This window comes from Apteryx mantelli, chromosome 15 (genome assembly GCF_036417845.1).
Source record: "Apteryx mantelli isolate bAptMan1 chromosome 15, bAptMan1.hap1, whole genome shotgun sequence".
Taxonomy (NCBI): Eukaryota; Metazoa; Chordata; class Aves; order Apterygiformes; family Apterygidae; genus Apteryx; species Apteryx mantelli.
Window position 1 is genome coordinate 2,612,335 of NC_089992.1, and position 19,351 is coordinate 2,631,685.

A 19,351-nucleotide genomic window follows, 5' to 3' on the forward strand; every position below is an offset into this window, starting at 1 on the left:
TCTTGCATGTCTCCGAGGCTGGCATGGCTTATACTGCAACCTGATCTACAGCTCCAGGGAAACGAATAAGGCATTCATTCCCCACCGTCCATTAAAAACTAACATACGCTTTCCCCAGTGCTTTATGCTCTGACTTTGTCTCACAAGAGATTATAAAATGCTTTCATCTCGTCCACAGTTGAAAATTAAAATATAATACATTTAAAAAACCAAATTTGGCTACGCAAAGTTTTTTTTATAGCTTTTGATTTTCAGAAGGTATGTGTTACTGCTGAAATTTGAAGCTTGTTGAGTGTAGCAGGAAGAAAAGGGAAAATCTGCACACTGGGTAAGGTGAAATATGGCCTGCTTTTTAAGGCTGGCTCAAAAGGGCTGCATGAAAGGTTTCATGTGCTTAAGAAAGTGCTTTGGGCCCTGCCAGCTTCATCCCCAGTTACAGGATTTCAGGGAAACAGAGAGAATAGGGTGAGAAAATATAAGAAATGGTCATCTTTTAATGTTTTAAATAATATTTGTTGCAGGCAATCTTTGACACAGCATGTGAACACATAAAACGTGTATTAGAGGAGAGGACATTTTCTCATGCTTGGATGATACTCATGAGAAGCGAGTGCTGAGAAGTCAGTTCCCAGCGGCCGGCTGAACCCTGTCCTATGGTTTCCATCCACGTATGGGTGGCTCACTGCTCTCGCCGCGCGATCGATAGGGTTCCTTCATCAAAAATTATTCAGCTCAGAGTTAATATGTCTGTTGCTTTGTCGTACTGTCTCTTTGAAGTTGCTGCATTTGTAGTAATTGCAACAAAAACCGAGGGCCGTGTTGGAGCAAACTGTTCCGTGATTAGGGGAACTAACGACGCCTGGTTTCCTACGTCCTCTGCCCCAGGGGATCCCTCCGCGCTGGGTGGGATTTCCTGTTGCTGGACTCTGAGGTCTCTCTCTTCTGCCCAAATATCTCCTTCCACTCTACTTCTAGAAACTTCATTAGTTTCCAGATCCCAGCCTCCCTGACAAATTTGCTTTAAAGTGGCCACGGGTTGAAAAGTCGCCAGGACGGGTGCTACAGACACAAGCGCTGTGGTCACAGCTTGCCTGTTTCCTGTGGATTAAGGGCTTACGGGAAAGCCCTGATACTCTTTTCCCGCCCGTTCTTGCGTTCGGCTTTGCAAGCGGGCTGGCGAGCCTGCGAGGCCCGTTTTGGCTGTACCTCGCCGTACCTGCTGCCCAGGCTGGGTTACTGCTCCCCTTTCCTCTGCGTTCCTGAAAGGGGGAAGCAAAGGCAATAGTGAAATACGCACCTCAGCTGAATAACCTAAAAGGTTGGTGATGAGCTGGGATTTTTAGTGTGAAAGTCAAAGGGATATATGCTCCTAAGTCATATATATGCTTTAGAAAAAATCCTTGCTAGCATTCACATATGTTAATCTACCTTTATCCTTTAAAGCAAAACATCATTATTGCACATAATCAGAAGTGAACAGTAGCAGGGCTGCCCTGAAAGCTTCCCGATAACCCGTGGAGGCATTTGGGACCAGCACGCCGTCCTCGCAAGCGCGGCAGAGCCCGCAATGCAATATAACCGACACAATTTAGGACCAGTCTGTTTCCTGGCAGATAAAGAAATAACAACCTGAACGTGTTCGCTTTATCACTAATTAGCACTTTCAGGACCAAATGTGGGGCTTACATCAGCTTAATCAGCAGGGACTGTGATTACAGCATAATTGTTTGGCTGGATATCTCTCTTTCCAATAACTTTAATTAACTTTAACACTATATTTCTCACTCTTCCTTTTTTATAAACAGTTGTTTCCTTTTGTCTTATTTTTCTCCCTCGTCCCTCCCAAGGCCTGGAGGCTTTCCGACTCCAGCGCGCTGCAGGCGGCGCATCCTGCCACGTATTTCGCGTTCCAGCTGGTCCCCAGCAAGCTGCACGCTCCCTCCTTCGCAGGGGGCTTTAGCGCAGCAACGCCCAGCATCCAGAAGCGCATTTCCACAAGGGATTTTCCCAAGAGGTTTGTTTCGGGTGACTTCCGAGAAGGGAGCTACCTGCCGTCGCTTCAATAGCGCTATTACAAGTCAGAGCTGTAGATCTGATGGAGGTTTTAACGCAGCGACTTAAAAGCATCCCCTGAAGACGCGGCCCGCAGCTATGCAGCGTGCAAGTTATATAGGCAAGGCGCAATTCGGCTACAAGCCCCGAAGAGCGCTCCTCCCGGGGGCGAGCAGGCCAGCGCGCAAAGCGGCGCGAGAAAACACGCTTCTTCGGCCGGTGCCCGCAGGTGCTGCCAGCGCCGCAGCAGCTCAGCCCCGAACGCTCCCCTGCGCCCCGTTATCGCCCCGAGATCTCTGTAATCCGTCCATACGCTGAGAACAACGCGGACGGCACCTCCTGCTTCACGAGATAAGCTATCGCAAACAGACACTGTAGGTCTGGCTCCCGGCCTGAACGATTAGAATAACTTGAATATTTAACTAAAAGCGTGAATATTTACACAGTGAAGACCTTTTTATGTTAAATTGCTATTTAAGTGGGCTTGGAACCAGCAAAATATTGGCTCTTTGCCAGTTTCTGCTTGGGTGCGAAAACTTCCGGCATTTTGCCCAAAATTTTTGCAGTAGCAAAAGAGGAATTCTGGTGATTGAAAATGCCAGAGAACTCCCTCCAGGCACCAGGGCTGGAGCCACAGCAAACTCGGTTTATATAAGTAAGCCAAATAAGCCATGGAAAACAGTGGCCGAATGATACGCTAAGCTTTAAAACCAAAAACACATGAAATTTAACTTGTGGTAGCTTGAAAATAGTTCAAAGTTTGTTGCTTCACCATCACTGCCCTCATCAGAGAAGTCCTACAGAGTACGGCAGAAAACGATAGCCAGCGGAGAAAAGTTACGTGAAGGATTTACTAAAGAATTATAACTCACGGAGAACAAAAACCTCTATTAGATCGTAGCGATGGGATCCCGGCCTCAACGCAAAGCTCTCCAGTAACTCCAGCAGCGCTGGGATCTCAGCACAGGTTTCTAAAATAATTTCGACTAACCTATAAACTCTGGTAACGTTTCTGTCGCGTTTGCGGGGTTGCCCATTGCCCAGTGCGGGCGAGGCTAAGGCCGTACCCGTTAGCTGCCCAGTATCCGGCAGCGGCACAACGCGAAGTGTGCCGGCCTGCCGTAGGCGTGCTGCGGGCTGCTTTTGCGCGAACCCTGCAAACGCGCCGTTCCCTGAAGTCCAGTTCTCAGAAGAAAAGGGCAGCTTCATTTAGCAAAATCTTCCTTTCAGTCCTGGTTCCCTAACAACAAAAACATCGATACGGTCTGAAAACAGAAGAAAACGCTGCACAAAAGCAAAGCTCAGCTCCTAGAGCTTTGCTTTCTCCTGGCTTCCGCTCCTAGCTTCGCCTTCGAAGGACAAACCAGCTCGGGAGCAATCTCGTTTTTGGCCAAAACCCAGGTGCGCCGCTCGCCTCTCGCGGAGCTCTCCCGTGTGACAACCCAAGCTGCCGAGCCAGAGACCTTGCCACTGTCAGCAAGTACAGCGGGAAATTCCTGGCATCAGGCACCAACTCACATTTCATTATGCCTAAGGCCCCGTTTTTGCCAGCTCTGCCTCAGGAGAATTCTTTTAAAATGAAATTCTGCCCCTTTGCTCTTGAGCTGCAGAGGAGCTGGCAGGTCCCAGGAACGGCGCGGGGCCGTTCGCGCCGTGCTGCGGAGGGGACAGGGGAAGGTTAGCAACCGCCAGCACCTCCCTGCTCGCCTGCGCTCGCGCCTCCTCGGAGGCGACCGGGCGAGGGGAAGGCTTTGAAGAAAAACTGCTGATCAGCTTGAAGGAATTCTTTGAGGATGAACGACAGAAACCGGTTCCTATAAAAATGTTTTTCAGTATACTTTGCAGGCTGGATCCGTTTTATAAGAGCCCTGGATTTGCCATACGGGATGAAAGGCACTGCCTAGCTAGGCCAGCATCCTGTCTCTGGGAGCTGCCAGCACCGGATGCTTTGGAGGAAGGTATAAAAACAATGGAGTAGTCAGACACTGGATAATCCGCCCGCTTTCATCCAGACCTCTAAGAAAGATTAGTTTATATCCAGCAACCCAAGATTAAATGTACTTTAATAGTTTGCCTGGTTTTCTTTACTGACAGATCACTGCATTTCTGCCATGGCATTTTCCATTTCTATTTCAGAGTAATGAATCGGGGTCACAAAGCAAAAATTCTCTCTGTTTGAGTTTTGGGAAGCCTGGTACTTCTGGTGCAAAGGATGGAAGAAATGTTTGCTTGCAGGAGTCTGATGGGTGACGCTGTGGGCTTTAACCAGGATAAAAATAGGAACTGGTTACTTTCCAAAGGGAAAAATAAACTGCTAAGTTTCCACTGACTTGGAGTTGCAAAAATGCATTTTGGATTCTAGAGCACTTGGTAAAATATTGTGGTTTAGGCTTGGTAAATAGCGGAGAGCATTAGTTTAGAAATAGCAGCGTAAATATACAGCTTAATGGGTTGGTTTGTTTCAGGTTCTTTTTTTGGTTATAGACTCATCAACCTGTTTTAGTTTACGCGCAACTTACACTTGGGTTTCGGGTCAGCCCACGGCTGGCTATGCATCCATAGCTGTTCATCCGCAGCGGGAAAACAAGCTCGACCCTGCTCTATACCAAAGCCGTTTGCCGCGACCGAGTGCGCTGCTGAGACGTCGGCAGCCACGGAAAATAGAGCTGTCAGGTGGCTTCGGCATCCGAGCGCGAGGAGCAGGAAAAGCTCGTTCTGAAGTCTGTGCTTGAGGAATATTTTACATACACAAAGCAACTGAAGCAGACAAGCTGGGTTAGCTGGTATTTACCGGCAGCCCGACAATAGCGTTGACGTCTCTTCTGGCCTTGGATAAGGCACTTAAGTGCAAGCAGCCAGGCTCTCCAAAGGGACGAGAGCCACTCAGGGCTGCTCCAGGCAGCATTTGCTTTGTGGAGTAGCAACTGCTCAACCTTCTGGGGAGGAAGAAGTTTGTAATTACCCCTAAAAGTCTATAGATCAAAAGAGACGTGTCAAGTTTTGGAAACACTGAGCTGGGTATCGAGATTAAAGCATTTTGAGTGTGACCGGCTCTGCTGGTAGACCTCAGCCTGTGGAGCTGGGGCACTGGCTCCTGGATGTGGGGAATGGACATAGCTGCCCTGCGAGGGCTGTTCTGCCTGGCTGCCCCTGGCCCTGCAGCCCTCGGCACGTCTCGCTGCAGCCACAGCTCCTGCAAAGGGGCCCTTCTCATGAGGAGCCCTCCACCAGCCAAGAAAGCTAGCAACATCTACTAATCTGACCTTTGCAGCAAGTTCAATAACAATGTACTTCTATTCATTTGTACATATCAAATATCTTTCTTACTGGGCAATGTTCCTGCAAGAGCATATTTGTCCTAGAGGCCATCAAAGAGGACTAAGCAAAAAGACTGAGCAAAGCACTAAATCTGTGGTTCTTGACCACCATCTTCCTTGCAACCTGCTTTCAATGCCAGGGCAGCCCCCTCATCTCTCCATGTGCAACTTGACGCTATATCCGCCAGCCCATCTGAGGGGCCACCAAGCTATTCTGCTCCAATAGCGCAGAGTCAGACTCATTTGGATAATTTACTCAAGAAAATCACATAAGAAAAACAGACAAGGAGAGTGTAGGATCATCTTTTCTGTCAATCCTTTCAACATTGAGTACTGTCAATTGCCCCAAAAGGCACGTCTAAGCTTCTGTTTTAAATGTACTGCATGACTTGATCTCAAAACAGAATGAGTCTTCCAACAGACTTTAGATTCTAAAGTGCAATACTTCCAAGTAAACTTGCGTTGAAAAGTCTCCGAGAAGACTCTCGGGCCCACCCCCCCATGCCTACACTGGATGGCCAAACACTGGCGAGTCATCACTTTGGTATTGTTCATCCAAAGAACAACTTTGGGACAAGGAGGTGGTTATCTCAAATCTAAATCCCAAAGCGGGAGGTGGCCAAGCAGAAGAGGCTTTTGCTTACCCTTTCCTGGCTCTCATCCAGTAATCTGAGAAAGGACAAGGCAGGGTCCATGAAACCCGAGAGGCAGGGGCTGCAGCAGGATGTAATATACATTAATAGTGCAGCTGATATAGCTGGAAAAACAGGCAGGCTTTCAGGCATGTGTGCCCAAGGAAGAGCTAGAAACTTTCCTTCCTTTTTACCCCTTGACCACAGTAGATACCAAACCTGAATACTGCCTGCTATAGGAAACTTAGATAGAAGAGAAGCAGGTAGAAACGCTTCATCACATACACTTTTTAGGGTTCAAGAAGGATCAGAAAAAGGAGCTAGTTGTAGAGGAAAGAGAAACACCCAAAACTGAAGAGCGCTGCCTTCGCAGCAGGGCATGCAGAAATCCTTATAAGAGCTGCCTTAACTTGAGGAATATGTAAGGGCAGTACAAAAAGAAAAAACAAAGAATTGCGCCACAAGATACAGCTATTACATTGTTTTTATCCAGTCTCCTTAAACAGACACTAGCATATACAGTTCTCGTATGAAGTACAAAGTGACTATTTAAAACCCTTCTCAAACGATGCCTCTCCTTAGTCATGGCACAAATCCTAAGCAGATTTGCTGCAGCCAGAACAGCCCATAGCGGAGCAGGGGGAAAGCGGATGCTCTCAGAGCTGGGGCCGGCTCTCGGGCCTACGGGGGAGTGGGATTCACGGCAGAGAGCCTGTGCCTACAAAAAATGCCAGGGAAAGAAAGAGCAGGAGTCTACAGAGCGAGGCCCATGGAGCCAGCCCGGCAGCCAGCAGCCTGGGCAACGTCCCACCGAGGGGCTGCAGCCAGGTTATCCTCTCCCCAAAAGCATCCCACGGCCGCGAGCCTCTTCATGCCGGCCAGCATCAGTCCCCGCCACGCTGGCTGCTGAAGCTGGTGCCTGTTCGGGGACGGTGGCAGGAGCGAGCATGGCATGTCCCAGGAGGGCACAGGTATTTGGAGCAAGGCGGCTCTTTGCCGCTGTTGGAAACGAGGCGCTGGCACGTGCCGCCCGCGAGACACAGAGCGGGCAGTGCCCGAGAAACCTCCCAGGCACGTCCCTGCCTCTCCCCTTCCAGCAATCCAAGGCACGACATTCAGACCGAGCAGAGACAAAAAATTAAATTCACAGAGCGCACGCTCTCGTGCGCAAAGCCTGGAGAGCTTTGCCCTTTGCAGGGGTGAACCTTTCTGCAGCGGTGCCCACCAGCACCTCGTCCGCAGCCGCGGGCCTCCTCGGCGCGGTGGGTGCCCTGGCCGCCCCAACGCACACCAGCCGCACGATGCTCGCTCGGTGCCCAAAACCTGCTGCCTCCAGCTCCAGCTCTGTTTTGCCACTAGATGGCACAGGTCATTGAGAAATGCTTCATTTTCCCAATATTCAGCCTCTCTCTGGAGAGCTCCAGATCTAACCGGCACGCCGAGCTCTCGTTTGGGATGGTGGTCACCACTGGACACGGCAACAAACCCACCTGTCCCCGCGGTTCAGCAGGGAAGGAAAGCACAGTATGGTCATTTGGCTGGAAAACAGGCAGGTTGGAAAGTCGCCCTGCGCCCCTGCACCTTGGACTCAGCATCCGCTCCTACGCTGCTCTCCTACTGCCGTCAGTCAGTGAACGGCCCTATGGCACTACTACGGTAGCAAAATGTTTCTGTAAAGCTGCCAGGTAATACACCTTGCTCGAATATTACATAGTACTTTTAAAAGTATTTTTTAATGGTGTAAAAAACAGAATTAACAGGTGGGCACTTAGCTGGGTCATTTTTTCCCCTGCAAATTCCAGATTTCACATGTATGAATTTAATCCAGAACTCAACGCTAGACTCTCATGTATGTCCAGATCACCCACGATGCCCAAATCCATGCCTGTCGATAGCAAAGGACAGCAGCTCTGGCTCTGAACGAGACCTGGATGTAAAGGCGACATACGCATGTATAAAGTGGTTACAGGTGAGCCTATGCCGCAGTATTTCTTTGCCTATCACTCTGGATTTTAAAATGAATTCCCTCTAGCACTGTTTACAGCCCTCTGCATGCAGCTCCCATAGACATTCCTGTGATCAAGTTTTACCAGCATGAATGTTTACGGAGAGTGAATTTCAAAGCCACATGTATTCATGGAAAATTAATTTTAAAGCACATGCCTGAGCACTTGCATGCATCCAAGTATTCGTCTGATCAGGGAACAGCGTGGGTTCCATGCAGCTCATCTGGTCAATCCCATTCAGCCAAATACTAATTACCCACCAAAACAGTTCTCAGCTTCAGACAATTTAAAAGTGATAAACATATTTAGGCCATTCTGAATAATGACTACACTTGCGGGATACTAATCATGAAGGGGGAAAAAAGTTTAAACTAACCTGAGAAGTCAACTACCTGCTCATCTCTAAAGACAGTGTGCACTTAAAAACGATGCTGTTCAAACCACAGTCAGTCCCTAAGCTTCCCTCCAACTCAGGATGTGCAGGGGAATATGGACACAGGAATGATGCGACTTTTAAATATGAAAAAGTCATTCCTAAGCTGATGAATGACATGTCTGAACGTTGTCAATGTTGTAAGTTCAAACCTTGTAAAAAATTGTAATGGGAAAAACAGTTTTCTGCTCAATGTGGAAAAAAAAAAAGGAGAAAAAAAGGACTAGCTGTTACAGCACTAGACCTGGCAACTGGAAGAGGAGAAAATTAAACCTGAGGAACTGAATCTGTCATTTTTATAAATATATATACATGTAAAAAACAAGAACCAGGCAGCTTCCCTTAAACAGGAAGATTTACAAGTTACCGACAACGAGAGAAATGGGCTGCCCAAAGTCTGGGAAGGCGGCGAGCTCCTCTGGCAGCCTCCGAGGAGCTGCGGGGTGGGTCCCCTCCGCGCGGCTGTCATTTCTCGGAAGCCGATGGGCCCGCACCAGAGCCCCAGGCCCGATCGCTGCTGGGCTTTAGCCGTGCGCGGGGCTGGCGCCCGGCCCCGACTCGGGAGTCGGAGCACTGATGGGCTCCGTAAGGACGCTGGCTCTGGGATCAGGTCCAGCCCCGCAGTGCAGGCAGGGGAGAGGGGCTGCGCTGGGTGCCTGTGTCACCCCGGTGCTGGACACCGGTGGTGAAAGACGCCCTGTTTGGTGGCCAGAGCTCAGGAAAGCTGAGCCGGTCGGAAGAGCCTGGGATCCAAGCTGGGGAAGGGAATCGCCCACAGAGGCTTTACAAGGGATGACTTGTTTGTGTCGGTGTCAGCAGAATTACAGGCTCGCTGCTTGAACCAGACTCGCTGGTCTCACTCCTCCACTGATGACAAGCTTCTGGTTTTTTCCTGTGCCTTCTTTGATGGGATGTTCATTTTCTTTTTCCTCTATAAATACACTTGGATAGAAAAGTTTCCACAACAAGTCCTTTCATCCTCATCCCTTACAGCCACCTGCAGGCTTCTCCCTAGTTTGCTGAAGGTGGCAGAGGAGGCTGCCCGGGAGCTTTGTCCCGTTGGTGCTCTCCTAGGCTGGCACCCACTGAAATGCCTGCATGGGGTTGGCATGCACGGGTATGCCGACAAGAATTAAAGAACCTGCAGATGATGCCACAACCCCGACCCACTAACTCCCAGCCGCAGCGGTCACCTCCCTCAAATGCCCTCGGGGTGGGCTGCGTATAGGTGCTGGAGGTGGAACTGGCTGTGGATCTGACTGAAGTGCCAGGCAGCTTAGAAGATGGTTATTTGCACTAGGCAAAGCACCCATCCCCTTCACTGCACAGCAAAAACCTGTTGATCTTGTAAGATTTGACAGGCGAGCAAGTATGGAGTCATGGAGGAGCTCCTCGTGGGTACAGGGCCCCTGACTCCAAAGCATGCACAAGATACACCACATGGCATCTGCTCCACAACTGAGACCACCAAGAGGGCAGTTAGGAGATGACCTCTCTTCTTGCTTCTGCTAGCTTGCAGGCATTTCTCAGCACACTACATAGGCAGCTGAGCAGAACACTTATTTTTCACTTTTTGCCTTCTAAAAACCAGCAAGCTGCTTTGCTGATCCTTCCTCAGGCTGTCTCTAGAGAAAGTCTGGGCTGGGATGGAGAAAGCCCCTGCGAGTCACAGTGCACGGGGGCCAAGGCTCTCCCGGGGAAGAAGCGGCTTTGCACAGTAGGCTGTTCCCCTCCTCAGCTGCCGAGGTGTCTTACCAGCCAGAGAGCAAACGCCGTCCCTCACACCTGCCAACCAGCTCGCTTGCCACCATGCCACGTTCCTTATGGGTGCAACACCCCGCGACAGCGGCACGCGCACTGCGCGAGCATCAGGAGCAGACGGCAGCCACCGTGGGCAGAGCTGCCGGAGGAGAATGCCTTTTATTTGAAACTCAGCTCACAAAAACTGGCCTTGTTTACAAGAATTAAGGAAAACATGTTTTTTGCTTTTTCTGACCAGCAGGACATGGTCCCATGACAGAGCACACCCCTCATCTCCCACTCCCCATGTCCTGCCCTGTGCTCACATTGCCAGAACCTGTAAGGATTTGCCTTTCAGAGGTCAGAGCTATCACGTCTTGACACATCTCTGCCCCTTCAAGCACAAACCTGTCATTCCCTCTTGTCTCAGGCTCCAGCCTAGCCTTTGACCAGAGTCCTCTGAGCAGAGGGGGCTCTCTGGACCTTGCAGAACTCTTTCTGCAAGTTCTTCTCAGACTCAGCAGCCCAGCCTGTATCGGCCTACATGGGAGCATCTTTCCTGGTGTGCCCTGCCTCTTACCTTTCCCTGCCTGAATAAAGAGGACCTTATGAATCCTTGCATGGTGCTGGCCTGGGCTCAGCCCTTGGCAGATTTCTGCTCAGACTACCCGGGCTCAAGAAGCCATGCTTTGAATCGGGGCTGGTGGCCAGGAGCGTCCTGGAGGGAGGCCAGATGCCCTGTGCCCCTTCACAAAGGCTCAGGGCGAGTCATTCACTCACCTGGGAAATCAAAGCAGCCCTTTGAAACACCATTTCTCATGTGTGCACCCCAAGCAGTGCTGGACTAGCTCTTTTTGTGAATTACAAGCACTAAACGACCTTACATTTAAAAGCAGTTTCTATGCATATGTATCCATGAATTATTTATGCATAACATTTCAGTGAGCACAGGAATTGGCTTCTTTGAGCTCAGTAAACAAACACTGAGTAATGTGAATTCCTAATAAATCTGCTATTCAGCTTCATTTAAATCAATAAAACAAGTCAAAACTACCCAGCTAACAAAATATAATGTCCATCAGCGCTAGAATCTAAAGTCACTCATCTCAAACTGGATTTTGTAGTGGTGCTGTCAGAATCCAATTCATGGGATAATTGTAGCATACGTTACAAATCCACATATTTTACAAATGATTCTTACACTTCATGGTTGATTACAGAGCAAAGGAGACCTGCACAAACAAGGCCAGGAGGCTTCATCGTGCTCCTGCAGTTTCAACTCCGATGCGGTAAAGCGTCACCCAGGGTTCTTGCACTGAACACAACTTGGGACCGATGCACTTGGGCTCTATCACTTGGTCTTGGGCCCCGGGGTACACACGCATCCACCCACCCCTGCAGAGCTCTGACTCCGAAAGCTTTGGAAAGGAACAAAGGGTAGTTTTCAGGCATTTTTAGAACTAGGTTTTTAGAGATTCTGGATCCATAACCAGAAATTCTTCCATGTTCAAAGTGCAAATCCTCCTTAATATAAAATAGCTTAGATCAAATATGTCTCAGGTTACACTGGGGCTTGGGGTTTGTTTTGCTTTTTAATAACCCTCCTGCCAATAACATCTAGTGCTCCATGAGAAATGTTTGTGGCATTAATTGCAATAAAAAAAAAAAGTGAGCCAGCAGTCCAAACCAAAGTCTGCCTGGAAAGGCTTTAAAGGAGAAAATAAATAAAATGTTTCACAGGCTGCACTGGTTCCTTTCCGTGCCTGTGTGTGGAAAACTTTAAACAAGTCCACGAAGCCTGCGAGGGCTCCCCGCAGCGCCGCCTGCCAGGCGTGCCGGGGCGCGAGGCACAGCACCCCTTGGGCGCGACAGCCCGCAGCCGAGGGCCGGCTCTGCAGGTGCACCTTCCAACACTGCTTTGCAGAAGCCAGAATAAATCCAGCCCTTTTGCCTGGAAATCGCATACACGCACTGTCTTCCAAGCAATTTAACAAGACTGATGTTGAATGTAGAAAGCCACCCTTGGATCCTGGTGAGAAGCTGGGACAGACGGGTGTCCTTGGGAGCAGCTCGCTGGGATCCTGCCTAGGATGACACACTGGCTCCATGTGCCACAAACCCATCGCTGGCACAGGGACATTCCCCATCAGAGGACACACGACATGCTCGTGAGCGCGGTCCATGCGCGGGGCAGCCGTGTGCCGCACAGAGCCCCTCCGCCGGCGCGCTTCGGCAGTGGAAAGTTACAGCTCGGTCCAAAGACTCAGACTTTGCTTTTCCACTTGTAATAGGATTTATAAGGGTAACAGCTAAATAAGCATGAAATACATATTAAAAGGTTATTAGCAGCGTAGGAGTTGCGTGATAGCATAAAGATATCTTCAGACAACGGCAAGTTATTTTTCTCATGAACAGGCCTGAATTGCAAATACCTCTAGCAAACATAATCCCCACTTGCTACTAGAAAGCAAATTCACTCCCTTGCCATAGCAGCCATAAAACCTAACTAGTGACATTTATTTTCGTTTCAGTTTGAACATTCTCAAATAATTCAGGTTTGTTTGAGCCCACTTAACAACTGATTTAGCGCTGGAAAGAAGCCCATAACAAAGTATGACTCTGGATCCTGGGCCTTCTGCAAGCTTAACTGCTAGCAAAGTCCATGGTATCTATGTTTGGAATTAAATGTAGCATTAAAAGGTGTCCAAGTAAAATACCGTAATCGGTCACTCATGACAAAACTCAGGGTGTTTTTTTGGCATATGTGCTACCTTCCCTCAACCTAATAACACCATCTGTCCTCGTCCCACCCAGCCCCAGGCCATGCCAAGACCTGGTTCGCAGCGGGACTGACAAGCCCTTGGGACAAGGTGCTCCCGCGAGGGTCCCAGGGGCTCCCACCCTGGCAGCTGCTCACAGGCAGCCCAGCACTTCCCATTTCCCACGCAAAACTCAACATGGTTCCATCGGATCACCAGCAGCAGCCCAGAAAGCCAAGCTGAGGCCAGTGTTTTAAAAAAGGCTATTGGACATGGTGGAAGGGGGATCAAAACGCAAATGATGCATCAAGCTGCCCTGAATCCTGGGCTTCTGACTGCGCATGTTAAATCACAGTAAGGGCAAAGATGGACATGGAAACAATGAGAGAAGGTGGCTGCAGTGACATCCACAAAGAAGACAATCCTTGTACAGCCATAACAGCAACTGGAGTTACCTGGGAATTTTTTGGCAGTCCAGGTGGGGATTCATCTCACCTGCCAGCTTCAGAGCTAGAGCAAACATCACCAGCTGCTTTAGACCTCTCCGGCCATGGAGAGAAATAGGCACCTAGCAGAGGAAGGATAATCTCGGCTCAAGGCAGCTTACAGCTATGGTCCACCTCCTGGAGGGGGTGCTTCTTCCTCCGACTGTAGAGGCAGCCAAAGGGCACCACCTTGCGCTTAGATGTCTAAATTTTAGCAAACTTCACAGCTGCAAGAAACCCTCATCTGGTGATGCTCAGGGACCAGCTGGCGTTCAGAGCTGAAGTGGGGCAGAGGGGAAGCAGGAGCACAGGGATTATCATGAAGTTTGGCATTTCCAATGCTCAATCAAGCAAAGAGCTAGCACCAGTAAAGAAACTAAAATCGCTTATTACTCACCTGAGGTTATACAGCAGTTATGGTTGAGGCACAACACCACATGAGGAATTGACATGCCTAATCAGAAATTCCTGAGAAACCAAGAACATCTGGATACTGAGTGCCGACATTTTCACTGGCCATTTCATAGCACCTGTAACAGAGCTGGCAACCTGGGAAAAAGACATCTCTGTATTTTGAAGTAATGAATATCCCCTTAGTCTCCAAAGCTACTCATCTCACTAGGTGATGTGAGAATCACCATGTTTTAACCTTCTCCTTGCATCTTCCTCCCCAAAGAAGTTATATAAAAACGTTAACTTGAAGCTTTTTCCGTATTCCGTTTAGTCACAATTTAGTAAATCTGTCCAAAATTCTCTTCCAGTTCATTCTGACATGTGGACATCAAGAGACCAAATATCTCACTTCCTACATTAATGTACCCCCAGAAGTCATACCAACCTCCTCTGCATGTGCTGAGATGGCAGGATGCCCTGTAAACTCTATGGAGTTTTTTAAGCTGCTTCACTTGTGATTTGCTCTGTCAGGTTTTAGTGTAAAATCTGAAATTATCTGCACTTAGGTGAAATTTTAGTTGTGCTTGCTCTTCCTTTAAAGCTGGGGGAGCACTTAAATCCTGACAGCAAAAATGCACTTAAAGATAAGGTGAAACAAACTGGCATTTTTCTAAATGCTTGTCGACGAGTCACTGCTGGGACTACTTGGAGAGTCTGAATAACACCATGAGCCAGCCGCTGATATTGTAGACCTTGACTCAAATCCAAATGAAACCCATGCTGCAGTTCCTGGAATATTAGCTGTGCTCCCCCCAGGCATATTTTTAAACACCTGTACCAGTCCCCGTAGCCCAATGAAGTGCATTTCCTTAAAAGCGCTCAGTTTTGCATCATACCAAGACCGAGTCTCAGTTGGATACCAGTGGCTCTGGGAAGAGCTTGCCCGTGGGCAGGACCCCAGGGTCCTGCCACCTTTGCAGCAAAGCGCCAAGCCAGGTCCCTGCCGGGGGCAGTGAGGGTCAGCTGAGTGCTGGAGGTGTTGTAAGAGGGCGTGCAATGCTTGGGCACAGGGAGACCCTGCCGTCGAGCTCCTGGTGGGGCATCGAGAAGGCAAGTGCCATGTGAATCCAGGAGCTCAGGCTGTCCCAACAAGCACCACTCCAGCAAAGAGCCCGCTCAAGCAACGCCCTGGTGTCACCAGACAGAGAACAAAGCTGCACTGAGAAAGTTAATCCTTCAACATCAAAGAGCAATGAAAACGGTGGTTTTCTAGGTCCTTCCACCTAATCAATACTTCCAGGGCAGGTTTAGATGGACACGTGCCAAGAGCTAGCTTTAAAGAGAGAGAAAGACGACTTCCAGCAGGATAAACCAAGAGAAACAGCCTCTCACGAGGTTCCTGAGAAACAAGCGCTGACATCCGGCCTTACAGTGCTTCTAATTACAGGCGTCGAGAAACCTTTTCCCAAATGACTGTAAAACCATTGTTTGCTTTTTCTGCGGGGATTCTCAGGGACAAGATAATTGTGGGGGGCAGAGGATAACGGCGAGTTTGGACTGTCTGCCCAGGCTGATTGGTGTATCTCCGTCAAGTCAGACATGCTGTTTATTGCCTTTTGTACAACTTGGCGAGGATTCTTTGAACCAAACGTCTTCCAGCCTGACCATATAAGGTTGGGTGGGGAAAGTTAGAGCTACTCTTTCCTGAGGCCTCCTCCTATGAAACCCAAGGCCCAAAAGCTCACAGACAACTGGAGAGTCCAACCACGCAACGGTTAGGGGAGCAGGGCTGCCAAATGGTGGCTCCTTTACCAACGTTGGTTTTCATAAGCGATCAGAAATCTACCCTTTAACTATTACATGACGCTCTTCCCCTCGCCCCCCAACACATGCACTTTGGAGGTGCGATCCCCTGCAGTCAGGGTACAGACACACAGCTATTTGGCATTTGGCACAACTGAGGGGACAGAAACCTTCCGGGGAGAAGTGGAAGGGAGGGCAACACTGTGGGTTTTTGTCTTCAGAAATAATTACTTGTTGCTCTTAGCAGCAAATTACCAGCCTTAGTAAAGAACAGTAGAGGAATGAATGGTTTTGTAGGTTTTTAACCATCATGTGAATTCAACTTTTTCCCCTTCAGAGCTTCCGTTCTACTGGGAAGGGATCAGTAAAAGGGATAGAAAAAAGGAGGCAGTAAGTGGCTTAGGACAAGGAAGAGGAAGGCGGTGAGGAAACAAAGGGGTGATGAGGGACAGAGGGGACCAAGTAGCCGGTTGCCAGAAGGAGAAAGAAGCATGAAGGGGGGACATTGCTCATGAGGTAGTTCTTATGTCACATGCTTCTCCAGCAACATTTTCCTAGCAATGTAATTACACAGGCAGAATAAGGAAAAAAAGAAAAAAAAAATCAAAGAAATGAGAATAAGAAGTTACATGCCATCAAAAACTTAAATTTGCCATTAGCAAGAAGGGCAAAGACTTAATTAGAAATACACTTGTTTTGAGTCACAAGTTAATTTCTGTAGTCAGAACTGAATTCACCAGTAAATTAGAAGCAATCATCACACAATCATCACACATACAGTGCCAGATTTTCATCAGTCACCAGTATCCCCAGTACTGCATCACAGCAGCAATTTAGATATGTACAGTTAAAAGCAATGGCTAAATTATAGCACAAGAAATAGAAGAGCTATTTGTGAAGATTTGCATTCAGAACTGATTTCAACACTTGCTCAGAAATTTCCTCATTGCAAACATGAGATTGGACTGCAAACTTTTCACTCATGCTAGTGAGCATAGTCCATTGGAGTACGATTGCAAGCCACTGTCCACTACTGTTCAGATTCACCCTGGCCCCCCATTTGGGAGCTTCATTCCATGTTTTTACACTTATTTTCATAACAAAGGAACCATCCATCTGGACAAAATCCTTGGAAATGTGCTTGATCAGGGGGATTGGATAGATGATCTCCAGAGGTCCCTTCCAACCTCAACCCTTCTGTGATCCATTCCTCCCACCTGCACCACACACACTCCTTCCCTGCATGCCAGGGACCTCTCCACTCATGGTGCATGTCCACCCTGTAGAAGCGGGCATGGGCTGGGCACCAAGGTCTTTGATCCAGTGTCCTCATCATCTTCCCATCCAGGTTGTGCCTGCTCCTGCCACCTCACTGGCCTCCCTCCTCCAGCCACACAAATATGAGGGCCTTTCCCATCGGTTCCATCTTCGACAATCCCAAATTCAGCCTTGCCTCTGTGACCTGCCCGTTTGCACCTCCAGCACTTACCTCTCTGACAAGCAGAGGAGCATCCTCTCGCGGCACACCTGACACACCTGCAGCTCCCCAGTGACACCGCAGTTATGGTAACGCCTGTAATGCAGAACACACCAAAAAAAAATCTCAGCTTCATTCTGTGGTTTGGTTTCTCCACATTTAAAAGCTTCCTTGCTCGTAATTTAAAAAACTGTTTGGTTAGGTATGAACTGAACCTCAAAATCATTCTCCAATACATCTTAATCTCAAACAGTTTCCAGCTTTGCCACTCCAGATCAAAACAAGAAGGTTTCTCAGAAAGGGAATGAAGGTTATACCATGTTACAAGCCATTACCAACAATAATTTTGCAGAGTAGCGTGCAGGGACCGAGCAGCCCGCGTCGCCGGGGACCGTTACGAGAAATTCTAAACCATGTTAATCCCTATCTATCCCGTAATTGATAAAAGAGGATTAAGCACCGGTTTTCATACAGCTCTTAAATTAACCTGGGGCTCATTTCCACCACTGAATGACACGCCATTAATGTTTAGTTCTTCCAAATTGAAGAAAGACAGAGTTCAATTGCCTCAACACTCTCTGTAGTTTTGAGTAGACAGGATTTTCCTTGTGCCCTGCAACCCTTGGCTGTGGGATCACTGGGAGGAGGCTAACTCCTCGTGGGGTGCGTGCGGAGAGGCTGAGCTCTGCTCTCCTCATGCACCATGGGACAGTTTGGAAAATCCCTTCGACATCAGGATTTTAGACATACGAAAGGCAGGCTGGGAGTTGGTAAGACCCCACTTGCACACAGCAATTGCAATGCAAAGCAGTGCTGAAATGATCATGGAAATCCTGCAATAACTAGAGAGAGTTTTGGGTGGTTTTTTTTTTAAAGCTATTTTGCTTTAACCATAAGTGGAAGCTCATTTCCCACCCCCTGGTTGGTGAAGGCACCTCCTCTTTGTCTTGTCCCTCCCGGCTCTGAAGCTGCTGACACCAGGCGACCAGCCAGCCTCTCTGCAGACTCCGCAAGACCTGTGCAATCCCAAAGCTGTCCTCCTTTGGGCCAGAGGAGATGAAGCATCACCCAAAATGACAGTGATTAAAGTATTGGGATAGGGGAAAGGATCAAAAAGACTTTTTCAATAGAGTCGTGTTGCACCCAGAACAAGCTAATGCTGGAAAAGGTGACACTCTCAGTCCACAGCCCCCTTCTATTTTTATTATCCTAAAATAAAAGCAAAAGCAAAATAAAAGGCACAGTAAAGTGAGATCTGAACCTCCCCGACAGGAATTTTATCTGGCTTCTCTCAATTTTTCCCCTTCTAAAGCACTGGAGGGGGAAGGGGGCTTCGTAACAAAGCAGCTTCACAGAGCAGCTGTAGGGCCAGTTACTTCTGCAGGGATAAAGTGGATTGCTGTGGAGACACGGCAGCTTAGGGGAGGTCACATAAACATTGTTCAGATTATTTTTTTTAATCGTTGCCGTCAAACAGTTTCACATTTTATAATCAAAATAAGGAGTAGAAAAGCAAAAGATGGAGGCGGGGGGGGGGGGACTTCTGCCACCTTTAGACTCTGCTTGGATTATAACTCTTGTATACATTCCCATGGTTTTTGCAGCTCATAGTACGGGTTAAAAGCAAACAGGCACATCGCGCCCGAGCTCTCGTATTGATCCTAGCGCCTAGCGGCTTCTCCCGTGTTTCAGGGCCTGCTAACACCACCAGCTCCTCACGGAGCAGCGTCCGACCTGGCCACGAGACACGGTGCAGAACGGCCAAGCACCTTTGCTTGGACACACGCAGATCCTCGAGGGAAACGGTAACTCTCATTTGTACCAGCCCCAGGGTCAAAGGGCTGAGAGACATCCCTTTCCCCAGGGCCATCGGTACCGCCAGCTCTCTGCACCGCCGAGGCGAGACCCAGACCTGCTGAGACCCCTCGGGGACCGCAGACACCCAGGGACTGACCCGGCAGCGGCACGCGAGGAGGCCGGGGCACACGAAAGCAAAGCCGTTTCCTCGAGGTCACTCGGTGGGTTTGCAGCGAGCCTGAAAGCGAGAGCGACCCTTCGCCCCGGGGACCCCCAGCCCGGCCGGGCAGCCTCTGCCCCGCGCCTTTGCTGGCCCTTCGCCACGCTAGACGCGCTTCGGCAGGCGAGCTCTAATTGTTTAGAAGCTTAATAAGTTGTAACTTAAAACTAGTTTATGGCTGTACATAGAAAAAAAGTCCTGTCGTAAAGTATTTATTACACTTCCTTTGGAAATGAT

General features: G+C 48.9%; 1 long non-coding RNA gene across 1 annotated transcript in view; it reads right to left on the reverse strand.

Moving 5' to 3' along the window:
• The window catches only part of LOC136993427 (uncharacterized), an 81,945-nt gene that overhangs the window by 57,304 nt on the left and 5,290 nt on the right, over nt 1–19,351 (reverse strand). Inside the window, exon 2 of the long non-coding RNA XR_010885725.1 lies at nt 17,110–17,193. This is a non-coding gene — a long non-coding RNA (uncharacterized lncRNA). The remainder of the gene's footprint in view (nt 1–17,109; nt 17,194–19,351) is intronic.